Source organism: Eutrema salsugineum, unplaced genomic scaffold (assembly GCF_000478725.1).
Source record: "Eutrema salsugineum unplaced genomic scaffold, Eutsalg1_0 scaffold_14, whole genome shotgun sequence".
In the NCBI taxonomy this organism is placed as follows: domain Eukaryota; kingdom Viridiplantae; phylum Streptophyta; class Magnoliopsida; order Brassicales; family Brassicaceae; genus Eutrema; species Eutrema salsugineum.
Window position 1 is genome coordinate 7,428,357 of NW_006256877.1, and position 27,954 is coordinate 7,456,310.

Below are 27,954 nucleotides of genomic sequence, written 5' to 3' on the forward strand. Positions count from 1 at the left end.
CCTAGTCTCTCCACCATGTCTAAAGACATTACACTGATGCTTGATCCAGAATCACACAAAGCATTGTCCACTTTCAAATTTCCAAGAGAGCATGAGATGGAGAACTTTCCTGGGTTGCCTAGCTTGGGAATAGATTTGGGTTTCACCCTTGTTGAGCCAGTGCTAGAGACTCCATCAGATGTCCTTCCTTGAACCATTCTCTGATCCTTTCCTTCAGCAATCTCAGAATCATTCTCTTTCATATCAAAACAAGCTGCCTCCCCACCTTCTTTCTCAATGTCCTCACTGAGATCACAGAACAGGAACTCAAACTCATCTATGATGGCGTCCTCATCATCTTTTGTCAGGCATTTTTCACTTGAGACATTGCCATGGAGAAGGTCCTCAATTTCTTGGACAGCAGCATGATTCTCATCATTTGAGAGTGCATTGCAGTATTCTGTTTGATGTGCAATTGAGCTTGAGAACTGCAGTGGCGCTTGTTGTTCTCTAGAGTATTGACTTTTGAAGCCAATGTTGAAAGTTGAGTTAGAAGATCAGAATAAGTGCAATCCACCTTGTTGTTAATCTCTGCCATTTTCTTGTTGAAGTCTATGGCACCACTTGCTTGACCTTTGAGGATTTGCTGGAGCAGGTTCTGCACTTCTTGATCCTTATTCTCTGAGTTCTGTTGGAGACTTTGTTGTTGGGGAGAGACAAAACCTTGTTGTTGAGTGTTTTGAGGATATAAGTTCTGGTTTGGGGGATTCTTGTAGTAGGTAAAGCCCTTTTGGTAACCTTGTTGGCCACCTACAAAGTTCACCTCAGCTGTGATGTCTTCCCTTTGAAATGTGTCTTGAAACACATGATTCACATCTCTAACAAAGTTGGCTGACTGATGAGAAGCTAAGAGAAGTGTGTCTAGCTTCTCATTGAGAGACTTGATGTCTTTCCTTGTCCTTTCTTCTTCAGCACTCACAGCTCCTCTTGAATTCCTTTCAAAGTCTGATCCATAAAGCTCATAACTCTGAGCTACATTCTCCACTAGGGTCATGGCATCATTGACTTCCTTGGTCATGAAATTACCATTTGAAGCTGTGTCCAAGAGAAGTCTGACCTTTGGTAAAGCACCTCTGTTGAAGGTACTTAGCAGCTGACAATCTGAGAATCCATGGTGAGGGCATTTCATGGTATACCCTCTAAATCTTTCCCAAGCCTCACAAAATGATTCATGGTTCTTCTGAATGAAACTTGAGATTTCATTTCTTAACCTTGCTGTTCTTGATGAAGAGAAGAACTTGGTTAGAAATGCTCTTTTGCATTGCTCCCAAGTTGTGACTGATCCTTGAGGTAGAGACCTTTCCCACTGATGAGCTTTGTCTCCTAGAGAAAAAGGGAATAGCCTCAACTTGAAACTGTCCTCACTCACTCCATTCATCTTAGTTAGATCACAAACTCTATCAAAGTTGTCAATGTGATCTAATGGGTCTTCTAATGCCAAGCCATGGAACCTGTTTGATTGCACCATGTTGATCAAGCCAGATTTGATCTCAAAATCGTTTTCAGGTGTTGGAGCTTGAATCCCATGTCTTTGACCCCGAGTATTGGCCTCATCACCAGCTCCCACAACTATTCTTGGACGTGGTGCTGGACCCTCTTGCTGAGACTGGTGGTTTCCATTACCACCATGAGCCTGTTGCCCTTGATCCATACCCAACCTCTCAATGTGCTCAGCTCCTTCTCTTTGTCTCCTTGCTTGACTTCTGGTGTTCATACACCTGAAAACAAAGACAGCACTTGAAAGGTAATCAGTAAAACAAAAGAAAATGACTTGATTTCAAGAAGATCCAAAGTCCTAATGCTAGAATGAATCTCCAATTGGCAACGGCGCCAAATTGATAGTAGGAATTTTTCAATCCTTGATCAATTCTTAACTACTCATGTCATTGTAGCACTTGAGGTATCAATCCAAATGGAGAGATTCTAGACACTAAGACTATGAGGATCAATTCTTAATCCAAGTCTAACTAAACAGATGAGTTGGTAACAAGGTGATCTAAAAACATAAAGCAAACAAGAACATGCAGTAATTAAGAATTAAACAAGCAAGAGAAACTAAACAAACACTCAAATTCAAATAAAGAGAAAGCTAAACCTCTAGATGTGATCATTGATCAGGGTGCTTTCAATGCTTAAATCATGATGCTAAGAAAACAATGCAACACTTGCAATTCTTTAGTCTAGACTTCCAAAGCAGATTAATTCATTCTCATGACAGAAATCTCTTTGCAAATTACTTAACCAAGACTAATTCCCATTAGTGAATAAGCAATTAACAAGCATAAGGTTCCAAGTCTAACATGACCAAACAGCCTCTTTGTGCATCAAAATAAGAGCTAAGAAAGACTGAATCTTATACAGAAAGATAAAGCAAGCATCACATGATCACAAATTCCAATCAACTTAGAACTCAAAGCAAGACCATTTCTTTCCCAAGACAATGATCACTATACTAATCAGCATTCAAACCTAACTCTCATTAGTGGTAATGATGATCAATATGCATTAATAAACAGTTCTAATATGTCATTTATGCTTTAAAAAAACATTCCCATGGCATTTAAAACATAAACCCTTAAGTTAGCTCATTCAGGCATTTCATCAAACACCTTGTGGGTGGAGAAATGCCTAAGCTCTAGATCAAGCTTATAATGAGAGATCTAGCATTAAGAACAGCTAACTAAGGAAAGGAAATGAGAATTTAGAACCTAAACATCATTAATCAAACATCAAAGCACCCTAATCTACACACCTAGAAGCTTAAAAGAAGACTACTCACTAATCATGCTTAACACACCTAATCGTTTGCAAGAGGTGATGTTAATCATGATTAGAAGCAAAGATAAGAAGATGAGATGATAAGAAACAGACTTAGATTGATTAAATCCTTGAGATATCTCTTAACAAACTCGTTTTTTTAACAAAAGGGGAAAGAGAAACAAGAGAAAACAAAGCTTAAGTCTTGGAAAAAACCGTAAAAAGCATATATAGTGTCTCTTGCGGACCGGGTCAGCCCAGGACAAACTGGGTCCTGACCCGGGTTTGATGGATAGTGGTGTGGTTTGCCACGGTCAGATGATGCTTGGACAGACCGTGGCAAACTGACCGTGGCAAACTGATAGTGTCAAAGTTCATGGACAGATTCTTCATGATCAAGGTTGCCTTGACTTGATTTACACCATGTCTAGTGGCCGTGTCTCTTCTTTTCTGGGTTTGGGTGATGAACTTCTTGGATTGCCACGGTCTAGTAGCTCTTGGTCAAGCCCCGTGGCAAGTGGTCGTGTCAAACACCGAAGGTGAGTAAAAGTTGCCACGGTCAAGTCCTAGACCGTGGCATTGAAACCGTGTCAAGTGCCGAATGCTTGTAAAGTTCTTCCCGGCCAAATGTTACTTTGCCACGGTCAAGTGTAGACCGTGGCATTCAGATCGTGTCAAACGCCGAAGGATTACAAATAAGTGCCACGGCCAAGTGTGGACCGTGGCATTCCATCGCGGCATGTTTCACTTAGCTCGCATCATTCAGGGCTGTTTGGACCACTTCGAATTCCGGAGAGTGTAACTTCTAAGATACTTGTCCGAATTGTGTGCTTCCGGTTTCAAAGGACAGAGGACTCATATACCTTCAACTTTGGTGAAGGAAGCTTCGGTTCTTGGGAAGTGGAAGGCTTCCTGGAGGGCTCATCTTCGCAGTGCATTTACAAGATCAGAGAGAGGCGTCTAGACATGTGTCCATTACGGAGACCGTATCTTCCTGATCATATCTCCGAATTGAATGATATTGGAGGTTATGGAAAGAGGACTCAAATATCTCTGATTCTCATGAAGGCTCCGGAAACCGAATCGGCCTGGAAGTGCACCGTCCTTCGCATTCTTCGGAGCTTATCGCGTTCGTCCAAAACGGCAGCGAGACAGGAGTTTCTTCTGACGAGCTTAACTTTCTGCTTACGCGTCCGAATTCCATGATTCTACTTTCTCTGGAACCGTGATCCAATCCTCTCCAACTTTGATGAAGCACCCGACGGCTGAATCGGACCGGAAGGTTCCCTGGACAGGCGATTTCGGAAACGTGTCTGCACCCGGAGATTTTGGCCGAGAAATCCATTGGCCAGTACGCGTTTTGGCCGACAAAATCCACCCGCGGTACGTGAGAATGGCCGAGAAAAACCTTCCTGGTGCGCGAGAATGGCCGAGAACCTCCAAAAACCCAATTTCACCATTTTTCAAGCCTTGATCACCATTCCACTTCCTGGATTCATCTTTTCAGCTCCAAATAGCTCCAAATACACCTGATAAACACTCAAAACATGCGAAGACTCATTGGGACCTAATGCATCTCCTAAGTTTTAAAACAATCCCTAAGGACCTAAAATGCATGAAATAAAACATGATTTGGAATGAAATATGCAACCTAAATGATGCAAATTATGAACATATCAGGGTGCAGGATATTATGCAAAACCGCAAGAGAGAGTGAAGCTGTTGGTATCCACAGTTTTCAGTCACTTTCTTCTTGACATAGATTCATGGTCTTCTTCCTCAGGTTCTCTCCAAACTCCCCCAGACTTAGATTTTTGTAACTCTTTCAAAACAATAGCTCCTTAAACGAATAGTGGTTGCTCATTGCCCCACAAACTTAGATTTTGTTTTTTTTTTTTTTTTTTTCTTTTTTAGGAAAGGGAACACCTTTAGATATAGAGTCTTAGAGAGCACGAAATTACCAGTTAATATCTGTCTTGTAAAGCTTTATTATGTTTCTGATACTCTTCCTTCTCAATTCCATTTAGTCTCCTTTGTCAGTGACTGAAAACTGCGTCGCTCCTCTTCTCTCCGACGTTTTTGCACATATCTGCTGATATAAACTAAAGAGAGAATGCATGAGGATTGAAAACAAAGGTTTTGGGTTTAGGGTGTGGTACCAGATAAAGATAGACTGGTCATCTAGGACGACAAAGAGTGGTAAAAGTGAGGGTAAAAGACGTCCTAGATGTGTATGTTGATGCCTGCCTAAAATCAATGATGAGAAAATTAGATATCAATATTTAGTCCAAATAGAGTGAGCTAGTATATCCTGTCAGAAAGAATCTCCATGAATAGAAGTCCTCTGGTGGGAGTTCGTAGTGCAAGTACTCTAGCTACCGCCTAGTCTAGTGCTAACCACAAATGAGCTATCATGCATAGTGTAGAAGTGTGCAGGTCTAAATCATCATAGTTTTGCGTCAAACATTCCTGAAAAATACTTAATGTCGAATAGGTTACATATTAAAATTTAAAAAGTGCTTGAAATTTAAAAAGCAAAAGCAAGAAAAATGATTAGTACGCATAGACATCCTCCCCCAGACTTAAATCACACTGTCCCCAGTGAGAAAAAGTTGGTGAGAAGATGGTGAATAAAAGTGAAATAAAATAAAAAGAAAAGAAAATGATGATAGAACCATGATGGTAATGAAGTGCTGATCAATCACTCATCCTCCGATGTGTCATCTGCGAACTGGTGCTGCTCCTGTAAGAAGGTGACAACGCGCTCAAAGCGTCGTCCCTGTCTCTCAACTCTGCGCTCCAGATCGGAATGAGTGTGTGATGATGTAGATGATGAGGTGTGGCCGGTCGAAACAGATGGCTGAAAATGAGCGCGGGCTGCAGCTGCATCACGCCTCGCCTTGGCCACTATGTATTGGCCAATGGTGAATGGTAGACGAGGTACAGATGGTAGAAAATCATCGGGTTCCGGAGTCCATCGAGGGCGTCCTCCGTTGCACAATCTCGGGATAGATGCTGAAGGCAAGCTGACTCGGTGCTCCTCAGTGCTAGTGCAATACTTGTAACCAAACCTGTCTGGATTGAAAGCGGCACAAGAGATAGTGTGATCGCGAGAGAGATAAAATAGATCATACCAGACATCGGGAAGTGGATCATCAGATTAGAAATCGAATCCTACAGCCTGTAGTATCGCTGTAATAGCACTCCCGAAAGCTGGAGTAGCGTCCTCGCAACCATGTAAATTATGCTTCACCTTTACCATATTCTGCGCTATGATCCAAGTCGTGGATCGTCCATAAATGGTATCTGAAGTGTAATGAGCTCAGTCTTCAAAACACCTCCCATGTTGGCTCTAGAGAAGATCGTGTGTGCTAAGAGTTTGTGCACAACTCTCACTGCCGGGTGACTAAGAAGGGCTGACTTCGATCTCCCACTATCATAGACTCCATGACCCATCTCTCTCCACAGGTTAAGATCAGGTTCATCTTCAAGGTAAATGCCATCAGTGTATGGAAGCTTAAGAGCTTCACAGACCTCGGAAATGGTGAGAGAGTAAGGCTGTCCGCGGATAGAGAATGACAAGATGCCATCTGATGCTCTGGGGTTCCTCCTCTTCGTGTGGTGGAGTCTAATAGTCGCTAAGAACTCACGGACTAGCTCAGGATAAGTCGGGAGGTTCAGCTCCATGTATGGTCTCAGCTTAAGTGCATCGATGTACCAGATCACATCCTCTCTGATTCCAAGCATCTCGAGTGTATGATAATCAATGCAAGGCGTGGGCTTGATGTTCAGCTTCTTGAAACGTCTTGCATAGTCCACTCTCGGGTTTGTCTCCCTCCCAATGTATCGAATTTGTGGTGGCTCGGGAGCTGCTCGTGTTTCTCTTGAGTGCTGGAGCAATCTCATCACATAGTTTCTCCTTCTCGGTCTGGCTTGGTTCAGCATGTACTCTCCTAGAGTAGCATCATCGGGAATGTCCTCGGAGCTGCCACCAGTGCGACGGCTCCTTCGGGATCTGGTTTCGTCCATTTTCTGCAAAATGAAATGATTCTTGGAAAAAGAGTGAATATGGATGCTGATTTTAACACATTAAGATCTGTTATACTAATAAAGAGATTAATTAAAATCATGAGCAAGCAAAATTGATATTAAATCAGAGAAATCAAGTTGTTCATGACCAAATTCGGATTTTTGGATGTTCTAAACATAGAAATCTTCTAAAAATCGGTACTGATGAGCAATTTCCATGTAAATTCTAAAGATTATCCAATACTAGTCATTAATCACACAAGACTTAATCAAATTCATCAATTTTGCTGTTCCAAATTCGATTTTTATTAAGCATGTAGAATCCAAATTTCAAAAATCTCGATTCCTCTTAAGCTAGGTGCTAAAATCGATTTTTAGATAACCTAAATGGATAATCTATCATTCTTAAGCTATTTCCACCATCAATAGACCAAGATTTGGGTTTTTAAAGAAAACCCTAAGTTCTAAAATCAAGTAAAAATGGTGAGTTTGAGGTTCATACCTTGCTGGAAAGAGAGATTTGATGGCAGAATTGAAATCAGCTTTGAAAAAGAGTGAGGTTTGAGCCAAAAATCTCTTAAAAAGCTTAAGAATTGAAAAATGTGTTCTTTCTCCTAAATCTCCAATTCTTTTGGAAGAGAAGAGAAGAAGGAGTTTTGATCCAAAAAGTTTGTTTCTTTTCTTTAAAAAAGCGTTTTTGTAGCAAAAACGGAAAATTTCTGGAAATTTTTAAGTTTACGGGAACTTACCTTTCTTGTTTGCACATTAGGAAAGTTTAAAACTTACGGAGGATCTTTTTGGGTTTTACCGGGAACATTTTGGGAAACACCGGGAATCACTAGGCAACACCGGGAATCACCAGGCAAACACCAGGCAACACCGGGAAATCACCAGGCAACACCGGGAAATCACCAGGCAACACCGGGAAATCACCAGGCAACACCGGGAATCACCAGGTAAACACCAGGCAACACCGGGAAATGGCAGAAATCCGCAGCGTCACCTCAACGACCAACGGCCGCTGATACGATCATGGACCCAGAGGACGACCCAAACAATGGAATCAAGGTTCCGGAAGCACATTTGGCCGTACCAGATGGACCTATGACGCGATCCAGAGTTAAGAAGCTGGCAGGAACGGTCCAGGCTGTACTTAATGGGATCAAGATCGGGCCAGGCGACCCAGCATCACCCAAGATTGTGACCGTGCTCATGAACGCCGGCTGTAACTAATCTGGTCCGGGTGATGGCTTAATACTCTTTTTCCTTTCACCCGGGTTTGTCCCAATGGGTTTACCGGGTGGGGTTTTAATGAGGTTAAGTCCATTGCCCATCTCTCGACCTAGGTTGGTTTACAGTCTGGTTCATGGGTCGGCAGAGCAAGAGTCATTTTCGGATTGGCAACTCAAGAGTCAGTCAAAGGCCAGCCGAAGAGTCAGTCTTTAGTTCATTTATTTCGGTCAAGACTTTATTAATTTTTCTGTCATTTTCGAGTTTGTCTCTTGAACTACTTCGCCTCCTATATAAAGGCTTGTACCCCTTCTCATTTTCATTCATTCACTTATCAAATAAAATCTGAGTTTTCTCCTTTGTTCTTTTAGAACTTTTTCGATTCCTTAGGTGGTTAGCCTCTTGAATCTTTTCGGTTTATCAAGTTCAATCCATAGAACTTGACGCAGCCTTCACCCAGTTGTCTCGTTGGGACGTTCAAGTAGTTAAAGGGGCTTAGGGATTTTCGGGAACCTAGTTCTCACGCCTTAACATCCTTTTTCCGTGGATCCAATCAGCCAGCTTAGTCACCCCCTTGTTTCAAGCCTTTCACCGCGAGTTTGGGCCTAAGGATCTTCGGGTTCCAACCCACCCCTTAGCATCTTCTCCGTGAATCCGTTTGGAGTCAAGGATCTATCCATCCGATACCGACCAAGTGTGTGCCGTTCTTTGGGAATTCGTATCAAGTGGTATCAGAGCCACGCACTTGAAGAAAGCGGTATTATCTATCTTTTTGTCTTTTCAAATTCCGTCTTATCCTTTCTTTCTTTTGTAATTCCAGATCTATTTAAAAAAAAAAAAAAAAAGGAAAAAAAAAAAAAAAAGAAGAACCAAAGTTTAAAAAAAAAAAAAAAAAAAAGAGGGATCTGTGGAAATCAAAAATCTTTTCTCTCTATCTTCTCTTTTCTTCATAATCGCTTGATATTCTGAATTGGTTTAGAGTTCTACATCGAGTTTTGATTTAGTTCTCTTAGAACCGAGGAGATTCTCTTGAGTGTTTGTGAGATCATTAAGAGGGTTGAGTGAAACACCGAGTGAAACACTTAGTGAGAATTTTTACTAACTTGTTTGTTTGTTTTGCGAGGTACGATATGTCTTCTAGCGAAGATCCATCCTCTATTCGGTCAAAGGAAGTAAGAAAAGTCACTATGAACCATAGGCTGGACCAGATTACTCAGCTGCTGGATCACATGAACCAGCGTATGGAACGATTGGAAGTGGATCAGCCTAGACGGGACAGAGGAGCTGATCGCAGTGACCAGGAGGACCCAACCCGGAGGGAGAGAAATCATAACCAAAATGAGTATGTCGGAGACAACCCATTCTACGCTGACGGTCATACCTCGGGTGGTAGTCGGGTACGACCCAGACGCGGCCGAGAAGATAGACGTGGTCAAAACCCTGTACCGAACCACGGTCGTGAAAGATACAACCCAGATCCAAACCGCGGCCATAACCGGGAGGAGGTTCGACAAGACCCTAACAATCAAGGGCGGGAACAATACGAACCTGAACCAGTCCAAGCCCGAAACGACAATGACCTTGGAGGCATGAAGCTGAGGGTTCCATCTTTTTATGGTACAACCGATCCAGATGCGTTCCTTGAGTGGGAAAAGAAGATCGACATTTTGTTTGGTTGTCAGAACTTCTCAGAAAGAAAGAAGATCAACCTGGCTGCCACCGAGTTCCATGGGTACGCGGTAGACTGGTGGGACCAAGTTGTTACCAACCGGAGAAGGAACGGCGACCGACCGGTCAAAACTTGGGACGAGATGGCACGGATGATGAGACGCAGATTCGTACCGAGCCACTACCATCGGGAGTTGCACACTCGACTCAGACGTTTGACCCAGGGATCCAAGAATGTTGAGGAGTATTACCAAGAGATGTATCGGCTAATGCTGAAAGCTGATACGGTAGAACCGGAGGATGCGACCATGGCCTGGTTCTTGAGTGGCCTCAACCGTGATATACAAGACCGTATGGAGCTGCAGGACTATCGGGACATTGGAGAGATGTACCACAAGGCGGTCCTAGTGGAACAACAGCTGAAACGCAAAGGCACCAACCGACCCGCCTATGGTTCCAGTTCGCGACCTACAGATAAGCCGAGCTACCCATCTTGATCCGACGCTAAGCCCAGGACGGATTCCAAACCCAGCTCTTCTGCACTCGACTTCTAAGGAAAAGCCGAGGCTACACCGGCTAGACACCGCGACATTGAATGTTTTAAGTGTCGAGGTAAAGGTCATTATGCTAATAAATGTCCGAACCAACGAACCATGTTGCTTCTTGACTCAGGTGAAATCGTGTCCGACGGAGAGGATACTGGACCGATTTATGACGATGAGGAAGATGAGGAACGAGCAGCAGAAGGTGAATTGCTCGTTGCCCGGAGAGTCCTACTAGCTCAGGAACCCGTAAAAGAAGAAGATCAGCGCGAGAACCTATTTCATACCCGGTGCTTGGTAAAGGGTAAGGTCTGCAGCCTGATCATCGATGGAGGCAGCTGTACGAACGTGGCAAGCACTACAATGGTGGAGAAACTTGGCCTGGAAACGCACAAACACCCGCAGCCTTATAGTCTCAGGTGGCTAAACAACCAAAGGCAGCTAAAGGTCACCAAGCAGGTCTCGGTTCAATTATCTATCGGACGGTACGAGGATGAGATCATGTGTGATGTGTTGCCGATGGAAGCCGGTCATATCCTTTTGGGCCGACCTTGGCAGTATGATCGCAAGGCCATTCACGATGGCTTCTCCAACAAGCACATGTTCGAGCACCAAGGCCGCAAGATCACCCTAGCGCCTTTGTCTCCGCAAGAAGTCTATCTAGACCAGATCAAACTCGAGCAAAGTCACAAAGGAAAAAGCATTGTGAGTGACCCTCTAAACACTTCCACTAAATCTGAGAGTCTGAGAAAAACCCCAGAAACGGCCTTAGAGAGTTTACCCGTGAGGAAAGAAACTCTTTTCGTGAGGCCAAGTGAACTTAAGCACGCCGTGCTTACGAGACAATCCTTTGTCTTGTTAATGTTTAGAAATGCTTTGGCTAGTCTTACTGACCGTGAGCCGGATCTTCCGAGCAGTGTTTTGCCTCTTTTGCAGGAATACAAGGACGTCTTTCCAGAAGAAAGCCCAAGTGGATTACCTCCCATCCGCGGAATAGAACATCAGATCGATTTTGTTCCTGGTGCGTCCTTGCCAAACCGACCCGCTTATCGAACCAACCCTGTTGAAACAAAGGAACTACAGCGGCAGGTCGGAGAGCTGATGAAGAAAGGACATATACGAGAGAGTATGAGTCCTTGCGCGGTCCCGGTCTTACTTGTGCCAAAGAAGGACGGCACTTGGCGTATGTGCGTTGACTGTCGTGCAATCAACAATATTACGGTAAAATACAGACACCCCATTCCTCGTTTGGATGATATGCTTGATGAACTTCACGGATCTTGTCTTTTTTCTAAGATAGATTTGAAAAGTGGCTATCATCAAATAAGGATGAAAGAGGGGGACGAATGGAAAACAGCCTTTAAGACCAAGCATGGGCTTTATGAATGGTTGGTAATGCCGTTTGGCTTAACCAACGCCCCTAGCACTTTCATGAGACTTATGAACCATGTCTTGCGGTCGTTCATAGGCGTTTTTGTCGTTGTGTACTTTGATGACATCTTAGTCTATAGCAAGAACTTGGCCGAGCACTTAGAGCATTTGCGGTTAGTCTTAGAAGTGCTTAGGAAGGAGCAATTATTTGGGAACTTGAAAAAGTGTACTTTTTGCGCGGATAGTGTTGTGTTCCTAGGCTTTGTTGTAGGTGCCAATGGGATCCAGGTCGACGAAGAGAAGATCAAGGCGATCAAAGACTGGCCCAGTCCCAAGACGGTTGGAGAGGTCCGAAGCTTCCACGGCCTGGCCGGTTTCTACCGACGGTTTGTAAAGGACTTCAGCACCATAGCAGCGCCTCTCACCGAAGTAATCAAAAAGGACGTTGGCTTTAAATGGGGCACGGCACAAGAAGAGGCGTTCCAACTCCTTAAAAACAGGCTAACTCATGCACCTCTCCTTTCTTTGCCTGATTTTATGAAAACCTTTGAAATTGAGTGCGATGCCTCTGGTGTAGGTATTGGTGCGGTCCTAATGCAGGAGAAACGACCTATTTCCTACTTCAGTGAGAAGCTTGGTGGCGCGACCTTGAACTATCCCACCTACGACAAGGAGCTTTATACCTTGGTCCGTGCGCTCCAAACCTGGCAACATTACCTCTGGCCAAAGGAGTTTGTGATTCATACGGATCATCAATCTCTTAAACACCTCAAGGGCCAGCAGAAATTGAATAAGCGGCATGCCAGATGGGTGGAGTTTATTGAAACATTTCCGTACGTGATCCAGTACAAACAGGGAAAGGAAAACGTTGTGGCCGACGCCTTGTCCCGAAGATACACCCTGATCTCGACCTTAGACGCCAAGGTCCTCGGTTTTGAACTAATCAAAGAAGCCTACACCTCCGATCCAGATTTTCAGGAAGTTTATCAATCCTGTTCTAAATTTGCCACTGGAAAATATTTTCGGAGTGATGACTTCTTGTTTTATGAAAACCGCCTTTGTATACCTAATGTTTCCCTTCGTGATCTGCTTGTTAGGGAAGCTCATGGTGGCGGTTTGATGGGACACTTTGGAGTGACCAAGACTCTTAGTGTGGTCCAGGATCATTTCTTCTGGCCGCACATGAAAAGAGATGTGGAAAGAATTTGCGGCCGATGCATCACCTGTAAGTATGCTAAATCCAAAAGCCAGTCCCCAGGTATGTACACTCCGTTACCCATTCCTAGCTCTCCTTGGACGGACATTTCTATGGATTTCGTGTTAGGATTGCCAAGAACTAGGACGGGTCGTGATTCTGTTTTTGTTGTGGTCGATAGGTTCTCAAAAATGGCGCACTTTATACCTTGTCATAAGACTGATGATGCGTCTAATGTGGCTGATTTGTTCTTTATAGAAGTGGTTAGGTTGCATGGTGATAACTAAGGTTTTTAAGGCCTTAATAAGGGTTATCAATCCCTTATGTCACTTGTAGTACAAAGGGTATCAATCCAAATGTGTGTTTGCTAGACACTAGTTTATGTGACAAGTTCTTAAGTCAAGTGATCAAAGATGAGTTTTGGTGTGAACAAAGTAACAAGAAAGCATAAAACAAGAAACAAACAAGCTATGATTAATGAACTAAGCAAGCAAACAAAACAAGATAATGGTGATTAAGCAAATGATAAAAGCTAAACCTCTAGATGTGATCATTGATTAGGGTGCTTTAGATATTGAATCATGATGCTAAGAACATAATGCAACACTTGCTACTCTTTAGTCTAGGCTTCTTAATCAGATTAATTCATTCCCATTACAATAATCCCTTTGCAAATCACTTAATCAAGTCTAACAACCATTAGATATAATCAAGCAATCAGCAAGCATAATGCATCAAGCCTAATAAGTGACCAAACTATCTCTCAACCAAGAAGACTGAATCTTATACAGAAAGACATAACAAGCAATCACATGATCTCAAACATTTCAACTTAGAACTCTAATCTAGACTAATCCTCTCATGAAGGCATTAATCTCTACACTAATCCACTTTCAAACCAAATCATCATTTGTGAAATATGAATCAATGAGCATTAAGAAACAGTTCTAATATGTCATTCATGCATTTAACAAATCATTCCCATGATGAAAAAGGCATAAACCCTTAAGTTAACTCTTTCAGGCATTTCATCAAACACTTTTGGTGCATGAAATGCCCATGAACCCAGATTTCACTTTCCCAAGGAAATCTGGCATTAGGAGCAGCTAACTAAGGAAATGAAATGAGAATCTAAACCCTAAACATCACCAATCAAACATCTAAGCACCCTAATCTACACACCTAGAAGTTTAAAAGATGACTACTCAGTAATCATGAAGAACACATCTAATTTTTTGCAAGAGATGATGTTAATCATGATTAGAAGCAGAAATGAGATGATGAGATGATAAGAAACAGACTTGGAATGATCAAATCCCTTCAGATATCTCTTAATCAAAAACGTTTTACACTCAAAAGGAAAGAAAACTAGAGAGAAAACTAAGTAGAAGATAACATCTAGGGTTTTTCTCCCAAAAAACTATATATACTAAGTGCTAATGGACCGGGTCAGCCCAGGACAAACTGGGTACTGACCCGGCTCAGTTGGGTCAAGTGGAAATCCTGCGGGTTGGTCCAGTGTCTCCCAGGTAGCATACCAAAGCCGCAGGGTTTGTTACTTAGACAACTCGGCCATTCCTCTTTCTGGTGCTACCTAGTTTCTCTTTTCCCAGCTAGCACACCTAACTTGGAGTAAATTGAGAGTCTTCATGCGAGTTAGCTTCCTTTGTTTCCAGGTAGCACGACCAGGTGGCACATTTTTGGACTTAAGATATCTCGGCCATCTTCTTTTTGCTGCTACCTAGTTTCTCTTTTCCCAGCTAGCACACCTAACTTGGAGTAAATTGAGAGTGTATGTGCGACTTGGTTTCTCTTGTTCCTAGGTAGCACAACCAGGTAGCAGAGTTTGGGACTTAGAACTCTTGGCCTGTTCTTCTTTTGCTGCGGCTTGGACCTCTTTCACCAGGTAGCACGCCCAACTTGGAGTAAATTGCGAACATTTGTGCGGCTTGGTCTTCTTTGTTCCCAGGTAGCACGACTAAGCCGCAGCTTTTATGACTTAGACAACTCGGCCATTCCTCTTTTTACTGCGGCTTGGACCTCTTTCACCAGGTAGCACGCCTAACTAGGAGTAAATTGAGAGTGTATGTGCGACTTGATCTTCATGCTTCCCAGGTAGCACGCCCAAGTCGCAGTATTGTGGACTTAGCAATTTTATTGCTCGGGAGCCTCAGACCTCATCCATTGATAGCTTACCCGCACTTCTCAACTCGCAGCATCAATTTCCAGGCATTCGTCTTCAGGCCTGCGAGTTAACCAAGTCGCAAGGCTTTCTCGCAGCATTCAGAGCAGCTTGGACCACTTCGCATTCCGGAGAGTGTAACGTCTACGATACTTGTCCGAATTGAGTGATTCCAGTTTCAGAGGACAGAGGACTCATAGATCTCCAACTTTGGGGAAGGAAGCTTCGGTGCTTGGGAAGTGGAAGGCTTCCTGGAGGGCTCATCTTTGCAGTGCATTTACACGATCAGAGAGAGGCGTCTAGACATGTGTCCATTCCGGAGACCGTATCTTCCTTCTCATAGCTCCGAATTGAATGTTCTATGACGTTCTGGAAATAGGACTCAAATATCTCTGATTCTCATGAAGGCCCCGTAAACTGATTCGGTCTGGAAGTGCACCGTCCTTCCCATTACTCGGAGCTCATCGGGTCGGTCCAAAACGGCAGCGAGACAGGCGTACATTCCGACGAGCTTACCTCTCTGCTCACGTGTCCGAATTCCATGATTTTACTTGATCTGGAACCATGATCCAAACCTCTCCAACTTTGATGAAGCACCTGACCACTGAATCGGACCGGAAGGTTCCCCGGACAGGCGATCATTCAAGAGTATCGGATTGCTCCGGAATGGATGCGAGAGACGCCTGTCTACCGGTGACCGTATCTTTCAGCTCAGTGCTCCAAATGCCCTGATTCAACCTCTCCTGGGTTCGTGACTCAAGTATCTCCAACATTTCTGAAGACTCTATAAGCTGAATCGGCCGGCAAGATCTTCCGGTGACGCGATTTCCGAAATGTAGCTGCACCCGGGAATTTTGGCCGAGAGACTTGACCGCGGTACGTGTTTTTGGCCGAGAAAGCTACCCGCGGGAAGGATTTTGGCCGAGAATCTTCGGCCATCAGTACATCATTTTGCCGAGAAACCCAAAATTGCTCCTTTTCACCATTTTTGATCATTTCAACTCCATTTCTTCATCTGAATCACATCCTCCACTCCAAATAGGCTCCAAAAGCACCTGTTTAACACTCCAAACCATGCAAAACTCTCTTGGACCTAATGCAATCTCCTAAGTCCTAAAACAATGCTTAAAGACCTAAAATGCATGCAAATGAGACATGATTTGGACTAGAATATGTAAATTAAATGATGTAATTTATGAATATATCACATGGAATGCCTAGGACTATAGTTTCTGACCGCGATGTTAAATTCCTTAGTTATTTTTGGAAAACGCTTTGGTCAAAACTAGGTACTAAGTTATGCTTTTCCACCACTTGCCACCCACAGACCGACGGTCAAACTGAGGTCGTTAATAGAACCTTGTCCGCACTGCTTCGTTCTGTTATTAAAAAGAACCTTAGGACGTGGGAAGATTGTCTACCACATGTAGAGTTTGCTTATAACCATGCAGTTCATTCTACTACATTGTTTTCCCCGTTTCAAATGGTTTATGGTTTTAATCCACTTACTCCTCTTGATCTTACGCCTTTACCTTTGTCTGAGCGTGTAAGTATGGATGGAAAGAAAAAGGCCGAGCTTGTCAAGCAGATTCATGAGAAGGCCAAGCAGAACATTGAAAGGAAGACCGAGCTATACAAGAAGCACGCTAACAAGGGCCGGCGCCAAAAAGTGTTTGAACCAGGCGATTTAGTATGGGTCTATTTGAGGAAGGACAGGTTTCCGGAGGAAAGAAAGTCCAAGTTATTGCCTCGTGTGGATGGTCCCTTTACGGTCCTTGAGCGGATCAATGACAACGCCTACAAGCTTGATTTACAAGGTAAGTACTTAGTCAATACCAGCTTCAACATTTCTGACCTCATTCCCTTTGTCGCAGATGGACCAGACTTGAGGACAAGTCCTTTTCAAGAGGGGAAGGATGATACGATCATGGACCCAGAGGACGACCCAAACAATGGAATCGAGGTTCCGGAAGCACATTTGGCCGTACCAGATGGACCTATGACGCGATCCAGAGTTAAGAAGCTGGCAGGAACGGTCCAGGCTGTACTTAATGGGATCAAGATCGGGCCAGGCGACCCAGCATCACCCAAGATTGTGACCGTGCTCATGAACGCCGGCTGTAACTAATGTGGTCCGGGTGATGGCTTAATACTCTTTTTCCTTACACCCGGGTTTGTCCCAATGGGTTTACCGGGTGGGGTTTTAATGAGGTTAAGTCCATTGCCCATCTCTCGACCTAGGTTGGTTTACAGTCTGGTTCATGGGTCGGCAGAGCAAGAGTCATTTTCGGATTGGCAACTCAAGAGTCAGTCAAAGGCCAGCCGAAGAGTCAGTCTTTAGTTCATTTATTTCGGTCAAGACTTTATTAATTTTTCTGTCATTTTCGAGTTTGTCTCTTGAACTACTTCGCCTCCTATATAAAGGCTTGTACCCCTTCTCATTTTCATTCATTCACTTATCAAATAAAATCTGAGTTTTCTCCTTTGTTCTTTTAGAACTTTTTCGATTCCTTAGGTGGTTAGCCTCTTGAATCTTTTCGGTTTATCAAGTTCAATCCATAGAACTTGACGCAGCCTCACCCAGTTGTCTCGTTGGGACGTTCAAGTAGTTAAAGGGGCTTAGGGATTTTCGGGAACCTAGCTCTCACGCCTTAACATCCTTTTTCCGCGGATCCAATCAGCCAGCTTAGTCACCCCCTTGTTTCAAGCCTTTCACCGCGAGTTTGGGCCTAAGGATCTTCGGGTTCCAACCCACCCCTTAGCATCTTCTCCGTGAATCCGTTTGGAGTCAAGGATCTATCCATCCGATACCGACCAAGTGTGTGCCGTTCTTTGGGAATTCGTATCAGCCGCGGTCAGGAGATGCGCGACCGTGGTGATTGAGGGCTCGGCCGCGGTCACATTCACGGTGCCGCGGTCGATGCACCCTTGGCCGCGGTTCCGTCAGTCGCGACCGTGGCTCTTCCTCCTGCCGCCTATTGTCCAATCTTCTCGTCTTTGCCGGGCCGAGCAGCTAAAAACCTACCTTTTTCTTCTTGGTTTTTTTCTAATTTTCTGATTTTTTTGTGTTTTTTATTGTTTTATAAAATACCTAAAACTTAAAAAGAAAAAGAAAGCATAAATTCTAAAAAGGAAAAGAAAACTAAAAGAAAGAGTACCTAAATGGGTTGCCTCCCACTAAGCGCTTTTGTTTTAAGTCGTTTAGCTCGACGTAAGCATTAGAAATCATGCTGATTTGAATGGCACTCACTTGATGTGCCTTTATCACTTCTGATTGCTGGAGGTTTTACTTCTTCTCCTTGAGGAGCCTTCTTCTTTCCTTTACTCTTCTTTCGGACTTTAATATTGTTCAAAACCCTTTTTGTGTTTTCGATCAGCTCCTGGATTTGGTCCTCACTGGTTTCTGTTGCATCTGGTGGAATGATGATCTTGATCTTTGCAAAAGCTTTCGGCTTCTCCTTTTCTTTCTCTTTTGGCCTGTTTCCTTTGCTTGGAAATTCATCTAAGATAGTCGGATAATACATTTTTCGATCCACATTGAGGAAAACAGCATGCCGGTTTGCGTGATCGATTACTGCTCCTACTGTAGCTAGGAATGGTCTCCCAAAAATGAGTGGCCTCTCCTTGTCTTTATCCATCTCTAGGACTTGAAAATCTGCTGGAACAATCTTGTCTCCCACTAGAACTTTTAGATCATGAATCGCCCCTTCCGTATCTTTTTGAGATGAATCTCCAAAAATCACCTTAACCGTCGATGTCTTTAAGGTTTTAATGCCCAATTTTTTGGCAAACGTCTTAGACATGATGCAGTCTGTAAACTTGATTCCTGAAATGAAACATTGGAAAACAAAACGTCCCGGATCATCGGCTTTGGTAAGCCTTTGAAACGGTGATCGTTCAGGTACCTTAAATGGTGGCTGCTTGGGATCGATATCCTTGTACAGTGGTACAAAGATTGGGGTTTCTTCTTTCTTTCCATCTGTTCCGGCCTCTTCTTCGGGCAATGTGGTTATGGCGTTGCAAAACTTCTTAGGGTTATCTTCAACTCTTCCTGGAACTCCACTTTGCCTCTTCATAGAGTCGGCTGTTTGGGCGACTTGCACATCTAACTTTTTGACGTGCGAAGATAAAGATTCAAACTTACCATTCAGATCATTGTACATGCAGTCCACTTTCACGTTCACGTCTTTAGATGCTTTTTCGTTCGTCATAACGAGTTGTTGGATGGACTGTTCAAGTCTACTGATTTGTGAAGCTAGTTCGTCGTGACTCCCTGCTGTTGTAGAAATTGATTATTAAAACCCGTACCTTGGTAGTTATATGGCTGTCGTGGTTGATATGGTACTATTCCTCCAACGTTTCCACCTTGAAACTTGTTTTGAAAGGATTTTGCTGAGGTGGGTAGTACTGGTCTTGAGGATTCTCCACATTTGGATTGCGGTAAGAAAGATTGTTGTAATTTGCATTCCGGAAGTTGTTGTTGAAGTTATCGTTGGAGCGATTTTGGTATGGCACCAGTGCTCCTACGTAGTTCACATCTTCTTCTTGAAAGGCTTGATTAATGTGATCGATATCACTAGGTCCTCCATCTTCTGCGCCATTGTTGGTCTCACAAGCATGGATTGGGGGATTGTTGCTCTTCAGAAGCTGGGTCACCATGTTCTTCAACTCGGTTATCTCCTTGTTGTCTGTTCCGGCTTGCTTCATCGATCGATCGTATTTAGGACAATCATTGCTATTGGCTTGAGCCAAATTTTTGATGAGAGCTCTTCCTTGGGTTATCGTCTTTTGTCCAAAGTCTCCATTGCTAGCTGTATCAAGTGAAAGTTTGTATTTTGGTTGCAAACCTCGGTAAAATGTGCTCAGCAGGCTTGATCCATGAAATCCATGGTGAGGGCAATCACGTTCATACTCCTTAAAACGTTGCCAGGCTTCATAGAAAGATTCAGTTGGCCCTTGTTGAAAGGTTGAGATCTTCGTTCTCAAATTTTTCGACCTTGACTTAGTGTAGAAGTGGTTCAGGAAAGCAGTTCTACATTCTTCCCAATTAGTAATTGATCCTGCAGGCAAAGACTTCAACCAACGGTAAGCTTTATCTGCTAGTGAAAAAGGGAACAACTTACACTTTAAATAGTCTGGTGGAACTTGGTTTGTTCTCATCATGCTGCAAATTTCTTCAAAGAGCTCGATATGATCCATTGGATCCTCAGAAGGAACTCCATGGAACTGGTTTTGCTACACCAATGAGATGATTTGAGGCTTGACTTCAAACTCATTCCGGTTTGGAAATGGTACTTGAATTGCAGATCGATTCTGAAAATTTTGAGTAGGTGCATCAAAATCAGCTATGCGATGGTTCCTGGCTTGTCTTCGCTGTTGATTCGCTGGCGGAATGGGGCGGTGAATGCATTCATTCGGCTGCATTGCTGGATGGTCACCATCAGCTGCATTGATGGGTGGATCAAGGTCTTCACGTCCTTCTCTCTGTCGGTTCTGGTGGTTTCTTGGAGGAGCCTCATCCTCCTCTCCATCTTGTCGAGCATGATGATCTTCTATGTGATCATTCTCTTCGTTTTCTCCATGTTCGGACCCGTCTTGGTCCATATTTAAATTTTGATTAATAGGATCTCCAGGCTGGTCGTCGTTGGCCATTCCTTGCGTTCGTCTAAGTCTTCGAAGTTCTCTTTCGTGTCTGTCTATCTTGTCTAGAATTGGAATATCTCCTGCAGGTCTACGCCTGGTATTCATGCAATTCAGAGAAAAACAAAAAGAAGAGAAAGATAGTTCAGAAAAACTTTAAGAAAGAACTAGAGATCAGGTGTCTAGAACAGAAGTTAAAATAAGAAAAATAACAAAAGGCAGCGAAACAAATCCCCGGCAACGGCGCCAAAAACATAATGTCGTGTCAACTGCGTGAGGGAACAAGTTTTACCCTTAACAAAACAAATGAAAGCCGCAAGTGCACAGCTTATCAGTTGTAGTATTTAGGGATCAAATCCACAGAGATTTGTGTGCCTGGTATTCTTCTACGGTTTTTAACTTTATGTCTACACTAAATTGGTTTTAGAAGTTGGTTGTTTTTTTTTCGAATTAAACTAAAGCAAAAGAAAGCAAATAAATCTATCCTAAAAAGCAAGTAAAGAAAATCGAATGAAATACAAATGGAATAAGTAAAATATCAAATGAAAGACTAATAAGGCAAGTAAAATATCGCATGAAAGGTAAATAAAGCAAGTAAAATATCGAACTAAGGGAATTGAAATGCAGGTCTAAGAAAGCAAATAAAAATCGATGGAATTGTAAACTATGGCTAAAAACGCTGAGCTTTTGGGAACTCTAAGGGATCATAATCGGTTTTAACATTAAGGTAGATAGATTGGGATTGACAGATAACGATATATGGGTTCTAGAGCTAGAGTACGGCGGTATGACTACGTCACTATCGTGATCATAACCAACTGTTTCTCGCAACCCTGACCAGTAGGTTTCCACTCTGGCCCTGGAAGGGAGAGAACGCAAGAGCTGCACAAGACTCGTCAATACTCACGATCTCGCCGCAGGTAGGTTTCCACTCCTACGGAAAAATCGCCTATTTCATTCTAGGGCTGATACTTAATGAAAACTTTCGCAACACTAACTATCTAGATCCGATACTAGGTGATCAATCAAGCATACATGCAATAAGAACAAGAATAAACAGAGAACATGTCGAAATCGCAGATCTATAAACCTAGATGTCTTAATCGATTATGAGAGCCCCTTTCGGGAACCCTAAGCCCAACTCGGGATCTACTCAGACATGGCTGAGTTCGACATCATCATTGGTTTTAATAAAAGTAATGAAAAACAGTAAAGAAAAGAGATAAAGAAAGCTTCTCTATTGAAAAACTCGGACTTGAACAATCTTCTACAAAAATCTCATAAAAACGGCTAAAGGAAAAGGGTTTCTGTAAAATATGAATGGTTCTCCCTAAAAATGACCTAAATGACATGTATTTATAGCCTCCAATACTCCATGGTCTCTAGGGTTCCGGAATTGAGGATGAGAATGACTTTGGGCTTCAGATACATGGGCTTTAAGTCGGAGCTTGATTGCCACGGTCGGGAGTGTTGTGACCGCGGGGATTGGCTTGTTGGCCGCGGTCGGGAAGCTTCTGACCGTGGCAAATAGCTTGTTGGCCGCGGTCGCGTAAGTTGCTGGCCGACTTCGAGTGGCTCCGGGGCTAATGGAATATCTTGAGATCCAACCGTTGGAATGTCTCCAAACCAAGTGCATTTGAAAGCTGGTTGATTCTTCTATAAGTTATCCAATTTTGAGGGCGATCAGACGGTTAGAAGGTCTTCGTCTCTCCATGAGAGTTCTGACGGTCTGCATTTATCCAAAAGAGTCTTTTTTGTTCCATTTTGTGCCTCTTTATCCCAAATTACCTGAAAAGTCTTTTAAAATCCGGAAACATAGAAATCCTTTGAAAACCTTTGAAAATGGAGTAAAAACACATGTAAAAGATATTAAAGTGATCCATAAAAATGGTCAAAATCCGGTGTTATCAATTCCCATTGATTTCTCCATCATCTTCTACTTCCACCTCTCTCTCTCTCTGTAACTCAGATTCAAACTAGGATTTCTGCATCCTCTTCTACGATTTGGTTTTGTTGGGTTTATTGTTGAAAAAAGATAAGGCTTGTGAATTGGAGTGGTAGTGACGTTAGGCAAACGACAACCAGAAACTTCGGTTCCTTTAATCTAACTTGCTATATGCTGTGATGTGCTACGAGGTGAGGGAACAAGTTTTACCCTTAATAAAAACAAATGAAAGCCGCAAGTGCACAGCTAATCAATTCTAGTACTTAGGGATCAAATGCACAGGGATTTGTGTGCTTAGTATTTTTCTACGGTTTCGAAGTTTATGTCTAGACTAGATCGGTTTTAGGGGGTTGGTGTTTGTCACAAATCGAATTAAAACTAAAGAAAGCAAATGAATCTATCTTAAAAAGCAAGTAGAAAATCGAATGAAAGCAAATCAAACAAGTAGAAATTCGAACAAAGGCAAGTCAAATGCAGATCTAAGGAAGCAAGTAAATATCAATTTGGTTGTGAACAATGATGAAAAACGCTGGGCTTTCGGGAACTCTACATGGATCATAATCAGTTTTAACACTAGGGATCTTAGATTGGGAATTACGAAATATTAAGGTTCTAAAGCTAGCGGCGGTATAACTACGTCACCGTCGTGATCATAACCAACTTTCTCTCGCAACCCTGACCAGTAGGTTTCCACTCTGACTCTGGAAGGGAGAAAACACAGGAACTTGTACAGACTCGTCAGTATTCACGACTTCGCCGTTGGTAGGTTTCCACTCCTACGGAAAAATCACCTTTTTCATTCTAGGTTTGACACTGAATGAAAACTTTTGCAACACTAACTATCTAGATGAGATACGAGGTGATCAACTGATATATTCATAAATTGCATCATTTAGTGTACATATTTAAGTCCAAATCATGTCTCATTTGCATACATTTTAGGTATTTAGGCATTGTTTTAGGACTTTAGAGATTGCATTAGGTCCAAAAGAGTTTTGCATGGTCTGGAGTGTTAAACAGGTGCTTATGGAGCTTATTTGGAGTGGAGAATGTGATTCACATGAAGAAATGGAGTTGAAATGATCAAAATGATGTAGAGGAGCAATTTTGAGTTTCTCGGCAAAATGCTGTACTGATGGTCGAAGATTCACGGCCAATATCCATCCTGCTGGTAGATCTCTCGGCCAAAACATGTACTGGCTATTCATGTTTCTTGGCCAAAAATCTCGGGTGCAGATACATCTCTGAAATCACATTACCAGAAAGTCTTGCCGGCCCATTCAGCCTCTGGGGTCTTCAGAAAAGATCAAGATATTTGAGTCTAGATTCCAGAACAGTTGGAATCAATACATTTTAAGCAGCGAGCTGAAAGATACAGCCACCGGAAGACAGACCTGTCTTGCATCCATTCCGGAGCAATCCAATACGTCTGAAAGATTTCCTGTCCGGGGAGCCTTTCTGTCCAATTCAGTTGTCAGGGTCTTCATAAAAGTTGGAGACGATTTAGCTTTGGTTCCATAAAAGTTGGAATCAAAGGATTTGGAGTCATGAGCTGAGAGTTAAGCTCACCGGAAGACACACCTATTTCACTACAGTTTCAAGACCGATCCGATGAGTCACAAAAATTACGTGGGACGATGCCTTTCCATTCTGATTCAGTTGCCGGGGCCTTCATCAATATTCAAGGTCTTTGGGTTTAGGAGGTTGAATCTTATTGGGATATGTGCTTTTTTTTTATCGTTTCAATGCACTTCAGAGATGAGACGTCCGGGAAACCTTCCACTTTCCAAGCGCTAAAGGTTTCTTCACCAAAATTTGAGATATGGGAGTGCTCTATCCACTGGAGTTGGAATCAAGCAATTTGGATCCATATACTGGAAGTTACGCTCCCTCGAATGCGAAGTGGTCCGAGGAGACTTGGATTGTGCGAGATGGTTCTGCGGCTTGGTTAACTTGCAGCACTTAGAGATTGCATTTTGGGAATGAGCTGCGAGTGGATATATGCGGGTAAGGCAACTCTGAGCATGGGAAAAGATTTCCAATCTGAGAATATGCTAAGTCCACAAGCTGTGCGACTTGGGCATGCAAGTTGGCAGAGATGAAACCAAGTAGCACATGTGTTCGCGGATCAGACTGAGTTGGGCCTGCGACTTGGGACCGAAGGAGACTAACTCGCACACATATCTTCTCCAGAATGTGTCTTGGTTGTTCGAGTTGAAGAGGAGAAGACGTGAGCAGCACAGATATTCGCAGAATTCCCATCTCCATCGTTCTTCCTCCTTTTTATCTTATTAACTTTTCTGTTTCATTCTTTTGCATTCTTATATGTGTTTTATCATTCATTGCATCATGTAGATTAGTCCCAGTAAGTCAAGTTGTTTGAAGATATCGACAAGCATATATATCGATTAGGATTTCTATTGTTCTTAGCCATATTCTGGATCTCATCTCTTTTAAGTTATTCATAAAGCATGAGAGTAGATTCATGACCTATTCTCTAAGCCTAGGATCGATTAGAGCCACAAGAGTGCTGTATCAGATCATCCATACCTAGCTTCAGAAGAACATAGTTGCTATAGGAGTCGAAAGCTACCTATAGAGAAGATGTGAGCAGAAGAATTCAATGTCCAATGCATGATCTTAAGCTTAGCATGAGAGCGAGAGTTAATAGCTAGATCTAAGATATTAGTTGATTAAGGTGACGACAGTTGGTTAATCATACATATGTCTATTCTAGTTCAATGCAGATTCCCAGAAACAGATGAAGATAAATCGCCCGGAAGCTAATTGGAAATGCCACCATACATCGATTAGAGTAAACCGGAGAAGTATAAATCATCACCTATGAGTTTAAGAGTCTTTTGTTTGAGTCAATATGCTTTAGATGTTCTTTTTACAATTCATCCTGCATTGCATTTCTTGTGAATAACTCCAAATCTTTTATTGATTTATGAGTTTGCTTACTTCCCAGTTTGTTAAAACTTAAGGTGGACTAACAGGCTTGTTAAAAAACAACCCTAGACCTGCAAGCCCATCAGTAAGCCTATTGCCTCGTTAAAACCTTCAACCGGAAAATTCATTGAGACAAAACCAGAAGCAGGAAAAAGAGTGCAACAGACTTACACCGTGGTCTAAACCCCAGATAGATGTCTCAGCTTGAATTAACGTTAGGACTTGCTGTGTAAGTTGTTCTTTATCGATCCGGACTTTGTTGAACAGCTCCTTAGACCGTGTCATTGGTCCTTCCGGAATGACCAAAGTTTCTTTTGGAACCTCCATTGCTGGCTTTGGTTCCATGATCACATCATAGTCTTCTTTTAAGCTTCTAGGTGTGTAGATTAGGGTGCTTTGATGTTTGATTTATGATTTTTAAGTTCTAGATTCTCATTTCCTTTCCTTAGTTAGCTACTCTTAATGCTGGATCTCTCATTATAAGCTTGATCTAGAACTTAGGCATTTCTCCACCCACAAGGTGTTTGATGAAATGCCTGAATGAGCTAACTTAAGGGTTTATGTTTAATGAACTACATGGGAATGTCTGTTTGATGCATAAATGACATATTAGAACTGTCTCTTAGTGCTTATTGATTCATATTTCACAAATGGGAATTTGGTTTGAAAGTGGATTAGTATAGAGATTAATGCCTTCATGAGAGAATTAGTCTAGTTTAGAGTTCTAAGTTAATTGGAATTGAGATCATGTGATTGATTGCTATATATTTCTGTGTAAGATTCAGTCTATCATAGCTCTTATTTTGATGCACAAAGAGGCTGTCTGGTCATTTTGGACTGGGGACCTTATGTTTGTTGATTGCTTATTCGCTAATGGGAATTAGTCTTGATTAAGTAATTTGCAAAAGGATTTCTATCATGGGAATGAATTAATCTGCTTTTGAAGTCTAGACTAAAGAGTAACAAGTGTTGCATTGCTTTCTTAGCATCATGAATCAACATTTCGCTTTATCTTATTTTGAATTTGAGTCTTTGTTTTGTTTATCTTGTTGCTTGTTCTTAATTACTGCTTGTTTTTGTTTTTATGTTTTATATCATCCTGGTTACCAATCATTCTCTTGTTAGACTTGGATTAAGATAGTTCCATATAGTCTTTCTGTCTAGAATCATTCCATTTGGATTGACCCTCAAGTGGTACAACACAAGAGGTTAATTGACCTTTGTAGGCTAAAAACCTACTATCAATTTGGCGCTGTTGCCAATTGGAGAGTTATTCTAGCATTAGGACTTTGGATCTTCTTGAGACCAAGCCATTGTTTTCTTTTGTTTTACTAAGCTTTTATTTTCACCATGTTATTTTATATCACTAAGAGCATGCATCTCTTTGAGATGATGAATTTTCTCATTTTCATTGTCACTAACTTGTCTTCCTTGATTCTCTTGAGCTTTGAAAGGTACCAAATTCACAAGAAGAGAAATGGAAATACAAGTTCTATTGAGAGGTTGGAGATGGAAGTCCACAAGAAAATTATTCAAGTTCCAAAACCTCAACAAAAGCCACAACTTCAAGCACTGCCTCAAACACTGACCCAAGCTCCAAAGAAAAAGCCAACGATTGGAAGCTATGACACTCCTTGTTGTCGTGGAAAGAGGTATGGAATCCACCCTCCTCCAATTGAAGCTGAGGCCCATGAGATCAAAGCAAGCTTGGTTAGGTTGATTCAAGACTCTAAGTTCTTGGCGTTAGGAATGGAGAACCCATATGATCATTTGGACTCCTTTGAGAGGTTGTGTGACACATTTAGGACTGGAGGAGTGCCCCAAGACAGTATCAAGCTCATCTTGTTCCCATTTTCACTTAGAGAAAAGGCAAGCAAAGGGGAGAGAGCATTACCATCCCACTTGGTCAATTCTTGGGATGATTGCAAGATGATCTTCCTTAAGAGGTTTTATCTCATACAAATAACTGTCCAAGCTAGGAAAGACATCTTGGGCTTCAAACAAAGAATCCTTGAGACATTTGATGAAGAATGGGAGAGACTTAAAGGCTACACTATAGATTGTTCTCATCATGGGTTCCAACAAGAAGTTATCTTTAGTATCTTCAACTAGGGAGTTGATATAGAGAATAAATGGACATTGGATGTAGTTAGCAATGGGCGTTTTTTAAATATTACCATAGAACAAGGAGAGCTACTTGTTGAGAATTTGGCCAAGAGTAATGAAAGATACAAAGAGCTTGATATTGAAGATTGTCAAGATGGTCAAAGTGAGGTGGAGCTTTGTTTTCAGCAAGAGTCTGTTCCACAAGGCAAGTTGCTTCAAAGCCCCAAGAAATGGAGTTGAAGAGCATGTTCCAACAACTTTTAAAGAGACAAGACGAGATCACAACAAGAGTAAAGAG

General features: G+C 42.4%; 3 non-coding genes across 3 annotated transcripts; 2 read left to right on the plus strand and 1 right to left on the minus strand.

The window, feature by feature from the left end:
* The first annotated feature begins 1,145 nt into the window (after positions 1–1,145).
* Positions 1,146–1,252, plus strand: LOC112088632. Its single transcript, XR_002900578.1, has one exon. It is a non-coding gene; the product is annotated as a small nucleolar RNA R71 (small nucleolar RNA).
* An 18,643-nt stretch (positions 1,253–19,895) lies between these two features.
* On the plus strand, positions 19,896–20,002 carry LOC112088701. The gene has a single exon (XR_002900646.1). It is a non-coding gene; the product is annotated as a small nucleolar RNA R71 (small nucleolar RNA).
* Positions 20,003–27,522: 7,520 nt separating this feature from the next.
* On the minus strand, positions 27,523–27,628 carry LOC112088713. Its single transcript, XR_002900658.1, has one exon. It is a non-coding gene; the product is annotated as a small nucleolar RNA R71 (small nucleolar RNA).
* Positions 27,629–27,954: the final 326 nt, after the last annotated feature.